Source organism: Coenobita brevimanus, chromosome 76 (genome assembly GCF_032717465.1).
Source record: "Coenobita brevimanus isolate Jiangsu-jjx chromosome 76, ASM3271746v2, whole genome shotgun sequence".
NCBI lineage: Eukaryota > Metazoa > Arthropoda > Malacostraca > Decapoda > Coenobitidae > Coenobita > Coenobita brevimanus.
Genome location: NC_137029.1, coordinates 24430053 through 24450591, shown reverse-complemented (window position 1 = coordinate 24450591; position 20539 = coordinate 24430053). Strand labels below are relative to the sequence as shown.

The 20539-nt window shown below is 45.6% G+C and overlaps 1 protein-coding gene across 2 annotated transcripts in view; it reads right to left on the bottom strand.

The window, feature by feature from the left end:
- Positions 1 to 20539, bottom strand: part of sif (guanine nucleotide exchange factor still life) — a 945217-nt gene that overhangs the window by 771931 nt on the left and 152747 nt on the right. The window lies entirely within an intron of this gene.

The window sequence follows — 20539 nt, the reverse complement described above, 5'->3', positions numbered from 1 at the left end:
AAAGGATATGAGAAAGGAATGTATGCTTCCATGCCCGAGAGAATAACCTCCGTAATGCGCAAGGCACACTCAGATGGCTCACGGCCATGGAAGCAATAATCATTCCAGGGAAAATCAAAGAAGTACTGCCTGAGGGTCTCCCAATCCGCAGCTCCAAAGTGCCAGAGACGACGTTTTTTTGGAGGGTCCGCAAGCTGTACCGGAGCGATAGGACAGGTTAAGGTGATAAGGTTGTGATCGGAGGTGCCCAACGGAGAGAAAAGATTAACAGTGTAAGCAGAAGGATTAGTTGTAAGGAAGAGATCAAGTATGTTGGAGCTCTCTCCAAGGCGGTCAGGGATACGGGTAGGGTGCTGTACAAGCTGCTCTAGGTCATTAAGGACAGAAAGGTGTAGGCTTGTTCACCACGTGGATCAGTGAGGGAAGAGGAGAGCCAAAGGTGGTGGTGAACATTGAAATCTCCAAGAATGGAGATTTCAGAGAAAGGAGAAATGGATAGAATATGTTCCATCATAGAAGTAAGATAGTCAAAGAATTTTTGATAGTCAGTAGAATTAGGAGATAAGTAAACAGCACAGATATATTTAGTCAGAGAATGACAGGAAAGCCGAAGCCAGAGTGTAGAGAATTCAGAAGAATCGAGTTCAGGAACACAAGAGCAAGATAAGTTGTTGCGTATATATACACAACAGCCACCTTTGGCTTTGAAATGAGTATAGAGAAAGTAGGAGGATACAGAAAAGGGTTTGCTGTCAGTTGCCTCAGACAGCTGAGTCTCAGTTAGGAAAAGAAGGTGAGGTTTAGAGGAGGAGAGGTGGTGCTCAACAGAGCGAAAGTTAGAGGAAAGGCCACGAATGTTGCAGAAATGAAGAAGAAGAGAGTCAGACAGTGGTTCCAGGCACCTTGAGTCGTCACCGGGAGAGGGGCTGAAGGTGGGGGCATTTATGGATCCCCCCCCCCCTGGGGACTCCGAGGCTATGTTGATCGACGCCATTTTTTTGAAAATTTTGAAAAGGAAGTGTGGTGTGTACTGTGCATGTAGTTTGGTGTTGATGGTTGGAGAAACTTGTATTGGAGAGCATGCTGGTCTACTCTCTGTGCTACTGAGACACTGAAAACGTTCAGCAAAGGGGGATGGTCGGGACCTAGTCCCGAGGGCTGATGAAACGGGAGCTCCAGCTCTCCCTGTCATCAGCTTTCCATCCACCTTGGGAGTACTGCCCTGCTCGACTGGTGCTACAGTTCACTTTCTCCCACACCTACACTTCTTCCCACACCTACACTTCCTCCCACACCTACACCTCCTCCCACACCTACACTTCCTCCCACACCTACATTTCCTCCCGCACCTACACTTCCTCCCACACCTACGCTTCCTCCCACACCTACACTTCCTCCCACACCTACACCTCCTCCCACACCTACACTTCCTCCCACACCTACACTTCCACACCTACACTTCCTCCCACACCTAAACTTCCTCCCACACCTACACTTCCTCCCACACCAACACTTCCTCAACAACTACACTTCCTCCAACACCTACACTTCCTCCCACACCTACACTTCCTCCCACACCTACACTTCCTCTCACACCTAGCCTATACTTCCTCCCACACCTACACTTCCTCCCACACCACACTTCCTCTCACACCTAGCCTACACTTCCTCCCACAACTACACTTCCTCTCACACCTACACTTCCTCCCACACCTACACTTCCTCCCACACCTACACTTCCTCCCACACCCACACTTCCTCCCACACCTACACTTCCTCTCACACCTACACTTCCTCCCACACCTACACTTCCTCCCACACCCACACTTCCTCTCACACCTACACTTCCTCCCACACCTACACTTCCTCTCACACCTAGCCTACACTTCCTCCCACACCTACACTTCCTCCCACACCCACACTTCCTCCCACACCCACACTTCCTCCCACACCTGCAGCGAAGGGTGACAAAAATGATGCCAGACTGAGAAAAACACTGTATAGACACCGTTCAGATGACACAGAGCTGTTTACTAATCTATCAACTATCCATCTATCTATCTATCTATCTACAGTCAGAAGCCTTAATACTGGAATGGGTGGCCACAAACAAAGCACCTCCATGTAATTCGGTCTTACGAAATCAAGCTGTCCGTTCCCCAACTCACGTCCACCTCACTCGTACACCTCTCCAAGCCCTTTCCTTCATCTCATGCAGGTAATCAATATATTCTAAGGACACAATACGGGAAATTAAGACTCCCTCACAATAAACTAATCCAATTACAGTAGATATAGAGTCTTTAACATTTGTTTGTTTTCAGTCACACAAAACTAATAATTTCTTCTTCAATAAAGCAGAATATAAATGGAACAAAGTGCTTTAATAATGTGGTAAAGCCAGATACACTACAAACTCAAACACGCTGCATGGATAAGTCTTTGTTTTTTCCTATGCCTTAGTTATATATATTTACGTCTAAGTATTACAGTCCTGAAGTAAATGTTGGGTGAGAGCGAGAGAGAGAGAGAGAGAGAGAGAGAGAGAGAGAGAGAGAGAGAGAGAGAGAGAGAGAATCCTATGAGACAGGGGGTGTTAATGATATCACAAAAATAAACCCAACCTCACCCCGGACGATTTTCTTCATCTGTGCTTAAGTGCTAATAAGAACATCATACCAATTTACACCTTATCTCATTCCAGACGATTTTATTCATCTGAGCCTGTCAGTGTTAATGAGAAAATCGCATCAATTCTCCGACATTACCGGAAGAGCCTCGCAGGTGAAAAGCGCTGATACACCTGGATACGTTTGCGTCGGGATGATTAAGATTTTTGTGGGAGGCTGTTTGAGTGAGGAAGGAAATCAATGGTGGTGAGGAGGAGGAGGGATGCAGGAAGTTTTGTGTGTGTGTGTGTGTGTGTGTGTGTGTGTGTGTGTGTGTGTGTGAATGGGATATACTACACTCTTCTCTATAGTTCTGTCACCTTAACTTGGTCCAGAATTTCGTCCTTTAGCAGCTCTTTTTCGTGGCTCATTGGTAGAAATATATTACGACTCTACCTCCTCTCCACAGGACTTCTTCGTGACTAATACCATATTCTAGTGCTATTGCTATGATGGAAAGACGGCAATTTTAGGTCAAGTGTAAGTGAAGGGAGTATAGAAGTGACTGCTTTATTGCCACCTCTCTCTCTCTCTCTCTCTCTCTCTCTCTCAGGGTACAATCATCGCTTTACTGTAGCCCTTTTTGTATCTCATCTTCCTCGCTCTCTTTTCTGTCTCCCGGAGAAAGAAAAGAGAGAGAGCGAGAGTGAGAGAGAGTTAATGAGGAAGACAGTTTATAAGAGAAGTGGTTATTGAAGCCTTTGACACACTGAACACTTCACCTCTTCCGGGAAACACACTCACTCTCACCTGCCTACACACCTGCCCTTATACTTACACTTCCTCACACACCTACACTTCCTCCCACACCTACACTTCTTCCTACACCTACACTTCCACACCTACAGTACACTTCCTCACACACCTACACTTCCTCCCACACCTACACTTCCACACTTTTTTTTTTTTTTTATGTGAGGAAGAAGGAACCAAAGCCAATGAGCCCGCAATACTGTTCCCTCCAAGAGAAAAACAAAATACAAGAGAGAGCCAAATTCAAGATCCATTCATTTCGAGATGCTTGGACACACTGCGTTTGAAAGACTGGAGATAATAGGAAGCAGGAAATACAGACAGAGGGAGACAGTTCCAGAGTTGACCCGTTGCATAAATGAAGGACTGGGAGTAACGGTTGACTCTTGCATTAGAGAGTTGGACAGAAAAGGGGTGAGAGTTTGCTGCTAGACGGGTGCTACGCGCCCGTCGTAGAAGTGGAGGAATGCATGCAGACAGTTCAGAGGAGCAGTGACCATTGAAGTAGCGATAGAAAAGAGATGAAGATGCAACACTGCGGCGAAGAGACAGAGGTTGAAGGGAGACAGTAACAGGGGGAGAGTTAATGAGACGAAAAGCCTTTGACTCCACCCTATTGAGAAGAGCTGTATGTGGGGAGCCTCCCCATACATGAGAGTTGTACTCCACACAGGGGCGGATAAAACCCCTGTATAGAGTCAACAATTGTGCAGGGGTAAAGAAAGAACGGAGTCGGCTTAGCACACCCTATCGCTTGGAAGCAGATTTTACAAGAGATGTAATATGATCTTTCCAAGACAAGTCCCGAGCAAATGAAACCCCAAGCATGTTCAACGATGATGCAGGATTAAGTTGAGTATTATTAAACATAAGTGGGTATACCTGTGGAAGATTTTGTCGGGTTGATGGGTGCAAAAACTGAGTCTTTGATGCATTAAAAACAACCAGATTATTTTTACCCCAGTCAGAGATACGAGCCAAGTCAGACATTAGGTGTGCCATAACCTCATCCCTTGCCTGTTGAAGTAACTGCTGAGATGGACATTGTGGGAATCGAATGGAAAGGTGAAGGATGGAGTCATTGCGTATGAGTGGATAGGGTTAGATGTACAGCTTAGAAGGTCATTGATGAATAAAAGGAAGAGAGTTGGTGATAGGACAGAGCCCTGAGGAACACCACTGTTAATAGATCTAGGAGAAGAACGATAGCCGTCTACAACAGCGGCTATAGAACGACCAGAAAGGAAGCTAGAGATGAAGGCACAGATAGAAGGATAGAAACCGTAAGAGGGTAGTTTGGAAATTAAAGATTTATGCCAGACTCGATCGAAAGCCTTTGAGATGTCAAGTGCAATGGCAAAGCTTTCGCCAAAGACCCGAAAGGAGGATGACCAGGAGTCTGAAAGGTAGGTGAGAAGATCACCTGTGGAACGTCCCTGACGGAACCCATACTGACGATCAGAAAGAAGGTTGTGATGGGAAAGATGCTTTAAAATTTTTCTATTAAGAATTGACTCGAAAACTTTTGAGATACAGGATGTTAAAGCAATTGGACGATAGTTAGAGGGTTGGGAATGGTCACCCTTCTTTGGGACTGGCTGAATGAGAGCAAACTTCCAGCAAGAAGGAAAGGTACAAGTTGACAGACAAAGGTGAAAGAGTTTGCCTAGGCAGGGAGTAAGCACAGAAGCACAGTTCTTGAGAACAACAGGAGGGACCCAATCAGGCCCATATGCCTTATTAGTACTGAGGCCAGCAATGGCAGAAAATACATCAGCTGAAGAAATTTTAATGTTAGCCATGAGGAAGTCAGAGGGGGGACGTGAGGGAGGAACAGCACCGGAATCGTCTAAGGTGGAGTTGGAGGAGAAAGTCTGAGCGAAGAGATCTGCTTTATCAGTAGAAGAAATAGCTACAGAGCCATCAGAGTAGAAAAGAGGAGGGAAAGATGATGAGGTAAAGTTATTAGAAAGGTTTTTGGCAAGATGCCAGAAGGAGCGGGAAGAGTTTGAGTTAGAGAGTTGAGAGCATTTTGTACGGATGAAATTATTTTTAGCAGTGCGAAGAACAGACTTAGCACGATTCCGGGCAGAAATGTATAAAAGATGTGATTCAGGGGTGGGTTGGCTCCGGTACCTTTTATAGACCTTCTCCTTGTTGCGGACAGCATTAGAACAAGCGTGATTAAACCAAGGCTTTCGTGCATTAGTTAAAGGATATGAGAAAGGAATGTATGCTTCCATGCCCGAGAGAATAACCTCTGTAATGCGCAAGGCACACTCAGATGGCTCACGGCCATGGAAGCAATAATCATTCCAGGGAAAATCAAAGAAGTACCGCCTGAGGGCCTCCCAATCCGCAGCTCCAAAGTGCCAGAGATGACGTTTTTTTGGAGGGTCCGCAGGCCGTACCAGAGCGACAGGACAGGTTAAGGTGATAAGGTTGTGATTGGAGGTGCCCAACGGAGAGAAAAGATTAACAGTGTAAGCAGAAGGATTAGTTGTAAGGAAGAGATCAAGTATGTTGGAGCTCTCTCCAAGGCGGTCAGGGATACGGGTAGGGTGCTGTACAAGCTGCTCTAGGTCATTAAGGATAGAAAAGGTGTAGGCTTGTTCACCAGGTGGATCAGTGAGGGGAGAGGAGAGCCAAAGGTGGTGGTGAACATTGAAATCTCCAAGAATGGAGATTTCAGAGAAAGGAGAAATGGATAGAATATGTTCCATCGTAGAAGTAAGATAGTCAAAGAATTTTTGATAGCCAGTAGAATTAGGAGATAAGTAAACAGCACAGATATATTTAGTCAGAGAATGACAGGAAAGCCGAAGCCAGAGTGTAGAGAATTCAGAAGAATCGAGTTCAGGAACACGAGAGCAAGATAAGTTGTTGCGTATATATACACAACAGCCACCTTTGGCTTTGAAATGAGTATTGAGAAAGTAGGAGGATACAGAAAAGGGTTTGCTGTCAGTTGCCGCAGACAGCTGCGTCTCAGTTAGGAAAAGAAGGTGAGGTTTAGAGGAGGAGAGGTGGTGCTCAACAGAGCGAAAGTTAGAGGAAAGGCCACGAATGTTGCAGAAATGAAGAAGAAGAGAGTCAGACAGTGGTTCCAGGCACCTTGAGTCGTCGCCAGGAGAGGGGCTGAAGGTGGGGGCATTTATGGTCTCCCCCCCCGGGGACTCCGAGGCTATGTTGATCGACGCCATTTTTTTAAAAATTTTGAAAAGGAAGTGTGGTGTGTACTGTGCATGTAGTTTGGTGTTGAAAGTTGGAGAAACTTGTATTGGAGAGCATGCTGGTCTACTCTCTGTGCTACTGAGACACTGAAAACGTTCAGCAAAGGGGGATGGTCGGGACCTAGTCCCGAGGGCTGATGAAACGGGAGCTCCAGCTCTCCCTGTCATCAGCTTTCCATCCACCTTGGGAGTACTGCCCTGCTCGACTGGTGCTACAGTACACTTCCTCCCACACCTACACTTCTTCCCACACCTACACTTCCTCCCACACCTGCATTTCCTCCCACACCTACACCTCCTCCCACACCTACACTTCCTCCCACACCTACACTTCCTCCCACACCTACATTTCCTCCCGCACCTACACTTCCTCCCACACCTACGCTTCCTCCCACACCTACACTTCCTCCCACACCTACACCTCCTCCCACACCTACACTTCCTCCCACACCTACACTTCCTCCCACACCTACACTTCCACACCTACACTTCCTCCCACACCTACACTTCCTCCCACACCTACACTTCCTCCCACACCTACACTTCCTCTCACACCTAGCCTATACTTCCTCCCACACCTACACTTCCTCCCACACCTACACTTCCTCCCACACCCACACTTCCTTCCGCACTTACACTTCCTCCCACACCCACACTTCCTCCCATACCTGCAGCGAAGGGTGACAAAAATGATGCCAGACTGAGAAAAACACTATATAGACACCGTTCAGTACTATAGTAGGACTCGCCTACGTTTGCGGCTGTGGTGTGGCCCGCACCTGTGTACAGTGTTGCCACATTTTCTATACCGTTATCTCTCTCTCTCTCTCTCTCTCCTGGCGGGAAATGTGAGCCACCCTGAGTACTTTTGATTCTTTTATAAGTTATTTATAATTGTGCTTTCATTTGTTATTTGGTTTTGTTATATTTAGTGATGCCGACAATGCATTCAATGCATGCCCCTCTCCTGCCCCTCTCTCTCTCTCTCACCGACTGGGTGTGGAAGTGCTGCCGCTCGCGAGTGAATAATGTTTTTTTTTTTTCTACTTCGGTATTGGCATATGCCTACTATTTTGTCCTACATATTAGCTTATGATTATAAATGTGATTATTCCTCGTCCTTAAAATTATGGTAAAAGCCGGTAAATGTGAACATTTTTCCCTAGCAACACCTGTACAAGCTATGGTTGGGTCTACGGAGGTACGTACTTTACCTTAGGCCAGATGGGTGTGTAAGTGTTGCCACTCACAAGAATTACATGAATCTACTTTACCTTAGGCCAGATGGGTGTGTAAGTGTTGCCACTCACAAGAATTACATGAATTATTTCTTTTACTTTGGATATTGGCATATTTCTTCTTTTTTCAGGCTCATTATCTTATATCCATAACTGTGATATTATTACCCACCCTAAAACTACGCTAAAAACCATTACAAGTGACTACAATTTCTTTTAGCAACACTGTACAATATGTATGCCATGTTTCTGTGTTACTGTATAAATATTTTATGCATAATAAGATTACTGTTGATTCATCCATCAAAATACACAAGTGTAAGTTTTATTCATCTGAATTTATCGAATTTGTGATGCCTTGTACATAAATAGCTTCCGTTTCACATCGCAAGTTGGGGAAACGTGGCGCCATTGTACACAGGTGCGGGCCACACCACAGCCGCAAACGTGCGCGAGTCCTACTATAATCTATCAACTATCTATCTATCTATCTATCTACAGTCAGAAGCCTTAATACTGGAATGGGTGGCCACAAACAAAGCACCTCCATGTAATTCGGTCTTACGAAATCAAGCTGTCCGTTCCCCAGCTCACATCCACCTCACTCGTACACCTCTCCAAGTCCTTCTCTTCATCTCATGCAGCTAATCAATATATTCTAAGGACACAATACGGGAAATTAAGACTCCCTCACAATAAACTAATCCAATTACAGTAGATATAGAGTCTTTAACATTTTTTTGTTTTCAGTCACACAAAACTAATAATTTCTTCTTCAATAAAGCTGAATATAAATGGAACAAAGTGCTTTAATAATGTGGTAAAGCCAGATACACTACAAACTCAAACACGCTGCATGGATAAGGCTTTGTTTTTTCCTATGCCTTAGTTATATATATTTACGTCTAAGTATTACAGTTCTGAAGTAAATGTTGCGTGAGAGAGAGAGAGAGAGAGAGAGAGAGAGAGAGAGAGAGAGAGAGAGAGAGAGAGTAGAGTTTCAATCCTTTCTTTTCTCTAACGCTTCAGGCTCCACAGAACCCATCTTCAGAGAGCTTTGTGAGTCCGGAACGACAGAGAAAGACAGAGAAATCAAGCTGTATGTCTCTCTCCCGCCCAACATTCCCACTTGTAACAGATCACCTAGAATTCTGAAGCATTTTTTTTTTCCCCTGGTACAAAGCAAGGATGAAAAAATCGCTGAAAAATTATGCTAGGTACTTAATATTATAGTATATTTAATTTCTGGGAAGTGTAGAGTGGAGGGGAGGGGGATGTGAACTGGGAGTAGGGCAGTGAAATGGCGGGGGACAGGGCGACGTGGAGGCGATTTGTTTGTGGCCATCCCGTATGGGATTAAGGCGTCTGGCGATACACAGATAGAGAGAGAGAGTGTAGAGTATGGTTCCCGTTCATCCTCTCCTATTAAATTTCCGTGACTGCTTTTCTACGCGGTTTGGTGGTTCTCGCTTTTTGCTGCCAGTTTTCGCCTGAGGGATTTAATGTGTGTGTGTGTGTGTGTGTGTGTGTGTGTGTGTGTGTGTGTGTGTGTGTGTGTGTGTGTGTGTGTGTGTGTGTGTGTGTGTGTGTGTGTGAGAGAGAGAGAGAGAGAGAGAGAGAGAGAGAGAGAGAGAGAGAGAGAGAGAGAGACGTTTGCTATAACCTACAGTACATAAAAAAAAAAAAACAATATGCCTGTTGTTCTTTGCCTTCCCCTGCATGCCTTTGGACTCTCTCTCTCTCTCTCTCTCTCTCTCCACACACCTGCACTTTCTCCCACACCTACACCTATTGCTACTCTCACGTCCGCGGGTAGCCTCCAACATAGTACAGTCTCTCCTTTCGCTACTCTCTCTCTCTCTCTCTCTCTCTTGCCTTGGACATTTTTTTTGATGCCTGTTCACGCATTTTGGGTGTATTTATGCTGAATTATCTCTTAACCCCTTCACTACGATGGTCTCTCTCTCTCTGAATAAAATCATCTGGTAGAAGTGTAATAATAGAGGTCATCGTTCTGAAGGGTTAAGTGGGATACTGAGAGAGAAGAGAGAGAGAGAGAGAGAGGTAAGCAGTGTATCTGAACAGGGTAAGGAAGGGAGAGTGAGTGAGTGAGTATGAGAAAGTGAGTGAATGAGTGAGAAATACTGAGCGTGTAAATGTGAGTAAAGAAAGGCTTGGGTGAGCGAGAAAGTGAGTGAGTGAATTAGTACAGGAAAGTGAGTGTGTGAGAAAATCTGAGTCAGTGAACGTAAAAAAAATAAAGCAACTGAAAGTGTGTGACTGTCTTTGTAAGGGAAAATGAGAGAGAGAGAGAGAGAGAGAGAGAGAGAGAGAGAGAGAGAGAATAATGGAAAAAGAAAGGAGAACAAGAAATAAGAGGAAAGAAGAAAGGGAGGAGGAGGAAAGATGGAGGAAGAGGGAGAGGAAGGAGGAGGGGGAGAGACGAGAAAGAAGAGAGCATAGAGAATAAAAGTGAGAGGGAAGGAGGAAGAGGGGAGTGGAAGGAGGGAGAGGAGAGAGAGAATGAATAACGAAAGAAGAAGAAAGCAAGAAAAAAAGATGACAAGAAAAGAGGAAAGGAGGAGGTGGTAGGGAGAAAGGAGAGAAGGAAAGAGGAAGGTGAGAGGAAAGAATGGAAGTGGGAGGGAGATGAAAGGTGAAAGGGGAGGAAAATGCAGGGGGGAAAGAGGGAGGGGAGGGGGGAAAGGGGTGAGAAGGAAGAGTGGAGGAGAGAGAGGATGTATGAGAAGAAAAGAGGAAGAGAGGAGGAATTAGAGGGAGGAGGGAAGAAGGAAGGAATGGAATGAGGAAGGAAAGGAGAGGAGAGAAGAGGAAAACAGGGAGTGAGATAGGACAGAATGGAGGAAGAAGGGAGGTGAATAAGGAAAAATGGAGGGGAGAGAGAGAGAGAGAGAGAGAAGGAAGAAGGAGGAAGAAGGAAGACTGGAGGGTGAGAGGGAGGGTTTGTGAGTCCCAGGTTGCTATAGTGAAGAATACGTGTAGCCAGAGAGGGAGGGAGGGAGGGAGGAGGAGGAGGAAGAGAAGGGAGGAATGTTAGAAGAGGAAGGAGGGAGGCGAAACAGGGTGGGACGGAAGAGGAGGGAGGGAGGAAAAAGGGGAGAGAGGAGAGAATGGAGGAGGAAAGATAAAAAAAAAATACAAAATACAAAAACACAGATAAACCAAATACCATCCTACCTACTGATTATTTCGAGACAGATTTTTATTTTCTAAGTAAGATATATATTCTAAAAGTCTAAGACAAGGATAGGATGGCAGGAAGTCCCCCCCTACCCACCAAAACCCCCCCCCCGCTAGTCGAAACCGGCAGGAAAAAGTGAGAAGGATTATCATGCAAGACGGAAAAACTGGCAAGGAAGTTTCGTAAAGAGAGAGGGGAGGAAGAGGAAACAAGAGGGAGAGAGGGAAGATGATGCAAGAGAACTTAGAAGAGGGAAAAAAGAGGGAGGCAAGGAAGAGGAAACGAGAGAGAGAGAGAGAGAGAGAGAGAGAGAGAGAGGTAAGGAAGAGGAAACAAGAGAGGGGTATGGAAAAGGAAGAAGGAAAAACATGGAAAAGAGTAAGAGCGATTTATGTAAGATCTGTATTTACGTCGGGTAAGGAGACTCCCCAACACCTCTCCCTTAGCGATTTATTTTTTTTCAATACAGGTGGATAATATACTTTTGTACGTTATTTATGCAGACTATGGCGATATTGGAAGGATTTATTTGACACAGAAGAGGACGGGAAGGTGGAATAGGCAAAAGAAATCGCTTACGAAAAGGTGTTAGGGAGTTTCCTTAACCGAGGAGAATAAGGGTCTAGGTGGCGATTTATTTATTTTTCCTAACATCTATTCCTCAGCGATTTATTTTCCTAACACCTCTTCCTCGGCGATTAATTTTCCTAACACCTCTTCCTCGGCGATTAATTTTCCTAACACCTCTTCCTCGGCGATTAATTTTCCTGACACCTCTTCCTCGGCGATTATTTTCCTAACACCTGTTCCTCGGCGATTTTTTCCCTAACACCACTTCCTCGGCGATTTATTTTCCATATTACGCCATAACATTCTCTTATATGTCATTTTTATCGCTTTAATATCGACATAAATTACTGCAATAACATGAACGATAATATTAAGGTCTAAAGCGCGGAATAAATCGCTCGAGAAGAAGCCTTACGCAATCCCCAAAGCCATTATGAATACGACCTGTGTCTGAAGGTGGGATAAGAGAGAGAGAGAGAGAGAGAGAGAGAGAGAGAGAGAGAGAGAGAGACGAAAAAGGAGAAGAAAAAAAGACAGGAGGAAATATAGAGGAGGATGAGAGAGCATGAAGATTGAAGGTGATTGGGTCAAAGGGAGGGAGGGAGGGAGGGAAGAGGGAGGGAGGGAGGGAAGGAGGAGAGGGAGGGAAGAGGGAGGGAGGGAGGGCGGCTAGACGGGGGGATAGAGAAAGAGAGAGAGTAAATTTGGGGAGGGGAAAAAATAATGTTAAAATGTGCGTATATTGAGGAAGAGAGAGAGAGAGAGAGAGTGAAGGAGGAAGAAATGGGAAGAGAGAGAATGGAAACGACAGAGAGGGAAGATGAGAGAGAGAGAGAGAGAGAGAGAGAGAGAGAGAGAGAGAGAGAGAGAGAGAGAGAGAGAGAGAGGGGGGGGGCCTAAAATCCATGTAAAATCGTCTGTGGTAAATAAATCGATAGGGAAGAGGTGTTACGGAGCCATCAACAAATAAAAGTAAGTAGTCTATATGAAAAGAGAGATACACAGAGCATGGATGGAGACAGGATGGTGGAAATGGAGAGACGAGAAAGAAAGAATGAATGTGATAGGGTGGTGTAAATGGAGAGACGAGAGAGAAAATGGTTGTAGAAAGGGTGGTGTAAATGGAGAAACAAGAGAGAGGGAATGGATGGAGACAGGGTGATGAAAATGGAGAGACATGAGAGCGAGAATGGATGGAGATAGGGTGATAAATATGAAGAGACAGGAGAGAGAATGGATGTAGATAGGATGACGAAAAGGATGTAGGCTATGTGAGTAAGAGTGACGCTGGGAGGAATGTGATAACGCAAAGGAAAAGGATGTTTGATGGATGTGGTAGGGAAGTGCGTGTGTGACTGAGGTACGTAGGTTGATGAGGGCTTGGGAACTGACAGTAGATCGAGCTGGTTGGATGAATTACGAACGAAGGGATACAGAGCAAGAGGGGTAGCTTTTATTTATGTATTTATTATTTTTTTTATTTCAGAGTCGACGAATTAACTTATCTGGCACGGATGAATAGGTCAGGATGATGATGATGATGATGATGATGATGATGATAATGGTGGTGGTGGTGGTAGTGGTGGTTGTGGTGGTCATGATGATGATGATGATGATGATGATAATGGTGGTGGTGGTGGTGGTAGTGGTGGTTGTGGTGGTCATGATGATGATGATGATGAGGAGGAGGAGGAGGAGGAGGATGGGGGAATAAAACAAATATAAATGGGAGCCTCCAAAGACCACGACGCCACGAACACTGCTTACCCCTTCAGTAATGTGCACTCCATGACACGAGAGAGAGAGAGAGAGAGAGAGAGAGAGAGAGAGAGAGAGAGAGAGAGAGAGAGAGAGATTAATTAGGAGGGAAGAGGAGGCAAAGAGTCACGCAGGAAGAAGAAAGATGAGGAAGGAGGAGGAAGATCACAATGAAGGTAAAAAAGAAGAGTAAGGAGGAAGGGAAAGGGAAGAAGGAAGTGGAGCAAAGAAGTAGGGGGAGGGGGAGGGGAGGGAAAGGGGAGGGGAGCGGAGGAAAAGAAGAGGGAGGGGAGGGAAGGGGGAGGGGAGGGGAAGGAGAGAGGGAGGTACAGTTTGGCCACCTAGACATCACAACTTTATTTATGACCTTGATTGACCTCCACCACACCCAGTCACTCCTTCCTTCTTCCTTCCTTCCTTCATTTACTCGTTCTTCTTCCCTCCCTCCCTCCCTTCCTTCCTTGACTTTCTCCCTTCTCCCCCTCCCTCCCTCCCTCCTTTTATGACCTCGTCTGACTTCCACCACATCCAGTCACTTCACCTTTCCTGTGTCTTTTCCTCCTTCCCTATTCCCTGCTTCTTTCTGTCCTTCCTCTCTCCTTCCATCGTTACTACCGCTTCCCATTCTGCCTTCCTTATTTCCTTCCTTCCTCCATCCTGCTCCATTTCATCCTTCATTCCACCTGCCTTCCTGATTTCCTTCCTTCCTCCTTTTACCTATTACACTTCTTGAACCAACAAACCACAGTAACTCCTTCCTTCCTTCCTTTTCTCCTTCCCTCCTTCCTTCCTTCATTCATTCATTCCTTTCTTCCTCTTTCCCTAACTCCATTCCTTCCTTCCTTCCTTCTTTCCTTCCATCCTTTATTCACTCATTCATTCATTCCTTTCTTCCCCCTTCCCTACCTCCCTTCCTTCCTTCCTCCCTCATCATTCGTTCCCTCCACTTGCTTACTCTCCCTCACTTCCTTTCTTTATTTAAGACTGACCGACCCCCTCCAAACCTAGTCACTCCTTCCATCTTCCTTCTTCCTTAAGTGCTTCCCTTTCTTCATCGTTCCTTCCTTCCGCTATTCATCTAATCATTACCCCTTCCTTCCTTCCTTCCTTCGTTCCGTCTTTCCTTCCTTCTCCCTCACTTCTTGCTTCCTCGTTTCTACTTGAAGAGAGGAGGAGGAGGAGCAGGAGGAGGAGGAGGAGGAGGAGGAGGACTATTCTATGCAATTACTAAAATATCCTGTGTGTGTGTGTGTGTGTGTGTGTGTGTGTGTGTGTGTGTGTGAGAGAGAGAGAGAGAGAGAGAGAGAGAGAGAGAGAGAGAGAGAGAGAGCTATATATAGATAAGAGTTATTCCCAAGTTACGAGGGAAAAGCAGGGAGGAGGAGGAGGAGGACGAGGAGGAGGAGGAGGACGAGGAGGAGGAGGAGGAGGAGGAGGAGGAGGACGAGGAGGAGGAGGAGGAGGAGGCATGAACTCATGGGGAGGAGAAATGAAGGAGAGGAAGTAATAAAGCAGAAGTGAAAGGAAATGAGGTGGAAGGGAAGGAGAGACAGCGAGAAATGATGGAAGGAAGGAGGGAAGGAAGGAGGGAAGGAAGAAGTGGATGTAAAAGAAGAGAGACAGGGAAGGAAGGGAGAAAGGAAAGGAATACATAAAAAATTAATGAACAGGAGAAAAGAAAGAAGAAAGAATGGAAGGAAGGAAGGAATGCATGCAGGCCGGCAGGAAGGAAGGAGGGAAGGAAGAAAGGAAGGAGGAAAGGAAGCAAGCATTCCAGCAACCGAGGGAAAGCGAAGAAAGGAAGGAAGAAGACAAAATTTTGGCAGGAGGAAGAGAAAAAGCAGAAAAAGGGGAAGGAAAATATAATGGAAGGAAGGAAGGAAAACGGAAGAGAAGACAGGGAGAAAAAGATTGCACGATGAAAGAGGAGAGGAGAGGAAGGAAGGAAGATATAAGAAAGGAGGGATGGAAGGAAAACGAATGGAAGGAAGAAAGGATGAAACTGGGAAAGAAGAAATGGGGAAGGAAGGAAAAGGAAGGAATAAGGAGAGAGAGAAAAGTAAATGAAATTTGGAAGAAGGAAGGAAGGAAGGAAGGAAAGAAGGAAGGAAGGAAAGGATGGAAGAAAAGGAAGGCGGAAAGGAAGGAAGGAAGGAAGGATGAGAGGAAGGAAGGAAAGACGGGTAAGTGGAAGGAAGGTAGGAAGGAAGGAAGGAACGATGGATGGATGGCTAATAGGAATGAAGGAAAGAAGGGTGAGAGGAAGGAAGGAGGAAGGCTGGGAATTTAAGGGGTTAATCAAGGTCATGAATAAAGCTGAAACGTTTACATGGGATGGAAGAACTGAGGAAGGCAGGAAGGAAGGAAGAAAGGAAGGAAGGAAGGAAGGAAGGAGGGAGGAAGTGATGATGGGACGATGGAAGGAAATTAGATGATGAGGAAGCAAGCAACAGAAGGAGATCAAACAGGAAGGAATAAAGGAAAGACGGCGGGAAGGAAGGAAGGAAGGAAGGAAGGAAGTAACTGGTGAAGAACAAAGTCATAAATACAAGAAGGAAGGAAGGAAGGAAGGAAGGAGTAACAGTATGGTGGTCAGTCAATGCCATTAACAGTGGAAGGAAGAAAGGAGTGAATAAATGAATGAAGGAATGAACAAAGGAAGAAAGAAAATAAAGAAAGAAGAAAGAAAGGAAGGAAGGAAGGAAGGAGGAAGGAAGGAGTGACTGGGTGTGGTGGAGGTCAATCAAGGTCATAAATAAAGTTGTGATGTCTAGGTGGCCAAACTGTACCACCACCTCCCCTCTTCCCTCCCCTCCCTGTACCCTCATTCCTCCCCTCCCCTCCAATCCCTCTTTCCTCCACTTATCTTCATTCCTTCCCTCCCCTCCTCTCCCCTCCCCTCCCCTCCTCTCCCCTCCTGCCTCCTTTTGCGTTATACTCCCTTATTGCCTTCCTTCCGTCTTCCTTCTCACTTCCTCCTCTCGCTCGCTCCCTCCGTCCCTCCCCTCCTATTCTTCCTCACTTCTCTTCCGTCTTCCGGGTATATCCCCTTCCTTCCTTGTCTCTCTTCCCCCATTCCTTCTTTGGTCCTCTCCTTCTTTCCTTCTACTTTTTTCTTGCTCCTCTCCCTCGTTCCCACTTCTTCATTTCTTCTTCAACAGAGCAGTAAACATCCGGAACAAACAGCTCTCCAATGTGGCAGAATTTATAACACATACGGAAAAAAAAAACCATTCCTGTATTAGACCTTGGCAGAGTTTGACGCCAAGCAACTGTACTCCAAATCATTAATGCCGTGAGGGCCCATCCAAAGTCTATGGCGGAGAGTTTCAGTGACAGGTACCAGGTATTTCTTCGAGCACCTCTTGCCTTCCACACGTAGAGGGTTAGCGCACGCACTCCTCCTCCCAGACACTCCCATCAACCATCCCACGAAGCCACCTACAGCACCTGCATTTAATAATCGTTTAAATACGAATCTAATACCTAACTCCCAAACACACCTTTTCACTTGAGTAACACATTTCTGAAAGACAAATTTCATCCTACAATACCGTACAAGGGATGATGGACAAAACGGAGAATATCGCTAGGACATAACACAAACTTAATATTACTTTCCCTTGCAGGTTAAGATAGTGCTGATTATTTCCATTCATCCCTTCCTGTGCAGTTTCCACGACACGCCTACCTATGCTGTATGGTAGTTCTTCTCACTTTTTCCATCTGGCTTCTGCTGGAGGGACTGGTGGGTGAGGAGAGCCTTCCTGCTAAACTATCCTTATCTTTATCCTACTATACTATCCTTGTCTTCACCTCAAATAATCAGGTATCATAGTCACAGTTCTTTCTCCAACAAACAGTCTCAATATATAGTTAGGTTTATTGCTGTTTGCTTTCATTTGTACTCCTTTGAACTCCTCCTCCTCCTCATCTTCCTTCTCTTCTTCTTCCTCCTCCCCCTCCTCCTACCACTCTGTGCATTGCACATCCACACTGTGCACTGTGCAGTCCCCTTTTATCTAAGACACCCGTCCTATATACTTTTCAGTCTCCCCAGCGCAAAGAAAGCAATATAAGCACAGATTAGGAGCTGCACAGATAACCCTGAGTTAACGGTCACTATTCTTACTTTCGACCTGTGATGGGCTGTGGATCACTGAGGGTCCCTGTTAGTCAAGTGACCACCATCGGGATTTTTTTAATGTACCAGGGGTCACTGCTTCAGGATGAAACTTGTGTACTGTCCCACATGGGAGAGTTCCTTGTCTCAGTGGAGTGAACGGAGCTATTGCCTGATTGACTGCTGCCTACCTAAAAAGCGCCAGGGAAGGTTGCTGCACCACCCCTAAACATCCACTCTGTGCATTGCACATCCACACTGTGCACTGTGCAGTCCCCTTTTATCTAAGACACCCGTCCTATATACTTTTCAGTCTCCCCAGCGCAAAGAAAGCAATATAAGCACAGATTAGGAGCTGCACAGATAACCCTGAGTTAACGGTCACTACTCTTACTTTCGACCTGTGATGGGCTGTGGATCACTGAGGGTCCCTGTTAGTCAAGTGACCACCATCGGGATTTATTTAATGTACCAGGGGTCACTGCTTCAGGATGAAACTTGTGTACTTGTCCCACATGGGAGAGTTCCTTGTCTCAGTGGAGCAAACGGAGCTAGGGCCTGATTGACTGCTGCCTACCTTAAAAGCGCCAGGCAAGGCTGCTGCACCACCTCTAAACATCCACACTGTGCAGTGTGTAGCTTCCACGTTATGTCCACAGACTTCCCATTAACTCAATGTAACTGGTTTATAATGTCATGTCGTAACTATTATTTTATTTGTTTACTTTCTCTTTCAGGTTACTCTATCGGGTAGCTTATAGATAAAGTATTATAGAATGTGACTTTTCCTTTCCAGTGTTTCCTATAAAATTTCCATGTCAGTTTTTCCATGCTGCATGGTGGTTTTTCTCACTTTTTCCTGGAGGGTTTGGTGGTGGGGGGAGCCTTCTTGCTTTCCTATCCTTATCCTTCAACATGTAGAGTTAGATCTTGTAGTCATAGTTTTCTCTAACAAGCAGCCTCGAAAGGACCATAAGGTCTGTTGCTGTTTGCTTTCCTGTGTAATCCTGTGTAATCCTCCTCCTCTGTTCCTTCCCTCCCTCCCGAATACCACTTCTCTCCACTCTCACCATCCTTCCTTGCGTCCACTACCATCCTCCTCCTCCCTTCTCCTTTCTCTCCCCACTTCATCCCCTCCCCCTCCCTTGCTTCTCAAGTTTCCTCCCCCTCGCTGCCTTCTAGTTCTCCCCTCACTCTTTCCTCTCCCCTCTTCTTCTCTTTCAACCACTCCTCCCCACTCTCCTTTCTTCTTGCACCTCCATCAATTCCACTCTCCTCTTCTTTCCTCCTTCCCTCCCCCTTCCTTCTTCCCCTTTCTTCTTCCTCCCCCTCCCTGTCCTCCTCTTCCTTCCTCAATTTCCTCCCTTCTCCCCTTTGTCCTTCCCCTCCTCCCCTTTCCTCCTATCTCCTTCCTCTCATCCTCTTGCCTTCCCCACTGCCTCTTGCTTTCTCCCTTCCTCCTTTCCTTCTCCTCCTCCTTTCTCTTTCCCTCTTCCTTCCTTTCTCTCACATATTTCTTAACTGCTTCATGACTTCATATCCTCCTTCCTTTTCTCCTTTCCTCTTTCCTTCTCTTCTTTCCTCCTTCCTCTCTCCTTTTCTTCTTTCCTCTTTCCTCCCTCCTTCTCTTCTCTCTAGTTTTCTCTCTCACCCTCTCCTCTTCTTTTCTCTCTTCTCTTTTTCCTCTCCTTCTCCACCCTCTCCTCGTCTTTCCTCTCTCTTCCCTCTTCCTCTCCAACCCTTAGGCCATTCCCCCCTCCCTTCCACCCCCTCCCTACCCCCTTCTCCCTCCCTTTCCCTCACAAATTTCCCTTCCCCCCCTGCACCACCACCCTGCTCCCTCCCTCCCACCTCCCCCTCCCCTCCTCTCTCCTCCCTGCTCTCCAGCTTTCCTCCTTCCCCTTCGCTAGGCCCCTCCTTCCTTTCATCTTCTCTCCCTTTTTCTCACTCTTCCCCTTCTCTCTCTCTCTCTCTCTCTCTCTCTCTCTCTCTCTCTCTCTCACACACACACACACACACACACACACATTCTCCTCACCTCTCCCAAATTCCCCTTCCACCTCAAATCTCTTTCTCTCCTTCCCTCCTCTCACTCACATTCGTCCTTTCTCCTACCTCCTCTCTCCCTCCCTCTCCCTTCTCCTCCCCTCCCCTCTCCTCTCCCTGCCTCTCCCCTCTCTCACATTATTTTGTCCTCTCTCCTCCCTTCCTTCTCCTTGCTTATCCTCTCCCCTCCCCTCCCCTCCCCTCTCCTCCTCTCCTCTCCCCTCCCCTTCCCTCCCCTCCCCTCCCCTCCCCACTGTTGCTAGGAGACGCCGGACAGTGATGGATGTGTGGTGAGCTAAATGCAATAATGGTAAAGAAAGGCAATTAAAAGCAAATAAAAGAAAATTAAAGCGAAATAAAGCAAAGTAAAAGAAAAAGAAAGCAAAGTAAGAGAAAATAAAAGTGAAATAAAGCAAAGAAAAAGAAAATTAAAGCGAAATAAAGCAAATTAAAAGAAAATAAAGAAAGCTAATAGGACCCAAATAAAATAAGTGAAACAAAGCAAATAAAAGAAAAATAAAGAAAGGCAGTTAAAGCCAAATTAAAGAAAGTAAAGAAAATAAAGAAACAGCAGAAAATAAGGAAAGCCAAGTAAAGCCAAACGAAAGAAAATAAAAGAGAAATAAAGCAAACTAAAAGAAAATAAAGATAGGCAATTTAAAGACAAATGAAAGAAAATAAAAGCGAAATAGAGCAAATGAAAAGAAAATAAAGATAGGCAATTAAAGACAAATAAAAGAAAATCAAAGCGAAATAAAGCAAAAAAAGACAAAAATACTCCACATTTGAACAGTAAAGGACCAAAAACCTAAGATATTTATCCTGAAGAGGAGACAGGATGCTATAGTCTGGTCACTCTAAACTGGCATAAATTTTCGTCCTTTTGCAACTTATTTCAGTGGCAAAAAAATAAAAGGCAATACTACGGCTCTACATCCTTCCCATGG